The sequence below is a fragment of the Colobus angolensis genome, unplaced genomic scaffold (assembly GCF_000951035.1).
Source record: "Colobus angolensis palliatus isolate OR3802 unplaced genomic scaffold, Cang.pa_1.0 Scaffold661, whole genome shotgun sequence".
NCBI classification, from domain to species: domain Eukaryota; kingdom Metazoa; phylum Chordata; class Mammalia; order Primates; family Cercopithecidae; genus Colobus; species Colobus angolensis.
Window position 1 is genome coordinate 68,148 of NW_012120277.1, and position 1,154 is coordinate 69,301.

The window sequence follows — 1,154 nt, forward strand, 5'->3', positions numbered from 1 at the left end:
TGGCTAGCCAGGCTCCTCCTGCCTGATCCCCCGAGCCCAAGCTCCTCTCCTGCAGTGGTGCCGCCCTGCCAGGCAGGCAGCTCTGGGGGCATGGGCAAAGGAGAGGGGAGGGCTGTAGCCCTCTAGGAATGGCCTTTCTGAGCCACTCAGTGGCTGGACTGGGGCTCTGGCAGGAGTTGGGGGCATTAACACCCCATCCTCCCCTGGGCTCCACCTCATCTGATGCTCCAGAACCCCTTGCCCCAAACCCCTACACACTCTGTTCTATACCTCAGCCCCTCTGAACACCTGGCACCATGGGGCCCAATGCCTGTCCTCCCCTGAGAGGGAACAGCTCTGGAGCAACGGGCAACGGGGTGCACTCCCTGCCATCAAGATTTGGTGCTTGGAGCTGGTAGAGGGCTGGTCGCATCTCTCTGGGGCACACCAGCTCCTGCTTCCCCAACCTATGGCTTTGGCGCAGAGCCCCAAGGGAGAGAGCAGGGGAGGTGGGTGGCGGAAGAAGGGGGGATCTGCGGCTCAGTTTGTGGCAAATACGTTTTTGTGTTTTTTTTCTTTTTTCCACCTTGTTCTTGTGTAAAAAGTGCACGAAAGCTCAGCAGCCTATGCAAATATCAGCAGTGTTTCCTGGGGCGGGGGAACCGGGAGGGGCCCCAGGCCTGGCACCCAGCTTGCGACTGAAGGTGGCCTTGTATTGCTTAGAAACGTGTGTTTCAGTTTAAATACCAGACAGTAAAAACAGAGCTCGAGGACCACCTGCACTGTTGCCAAATCATTGTCAGAATGAACAGCTTAAATAAATAAACAATAGAAATATTTACTTCTCGATAAAAATCACAGTGAAACCATTTACCTTTCTTTGTATTATATATAATACATATTTGTAACGGGCCCGGCTGCGGGCGGCGGAGCCGAGGGCAGCGGAGGGGTCAGGACACCTCGATGACCTCCACGCTGCCCGAGAAGCTCGCCTGCTTGCCCAGGGCAGCCAGCTCCTCGCCGCGCGCGCGCGCCCCTCCACGATGCCCTCCTCTAACTCCATCTGGCAGCTGTGGCACTTGAACTGCCGGGACCGGCTAGTCGGGCCAACAGGTCAGAGCGTCCGGGGCTCCCGCGGCGGCAGCGACCTGCCCTGGTCCCGGGACGCCCGCCCT

The 1,154-nt window shown here is 58.4% G+C and overlaps 1 pseudogene across 1 annotated transcript in view; it reads right to left on the bottom strand.

Annotated features, from left to right (window-relative positions):
• Positions 1 to 1,154, bottom strand: part of LOC105500425 — a 40,669-nt pseudogene that overhangs the window by 36,496 nt on the left and 3,019 nt on the right. The window lies entirely within an intron of this gene.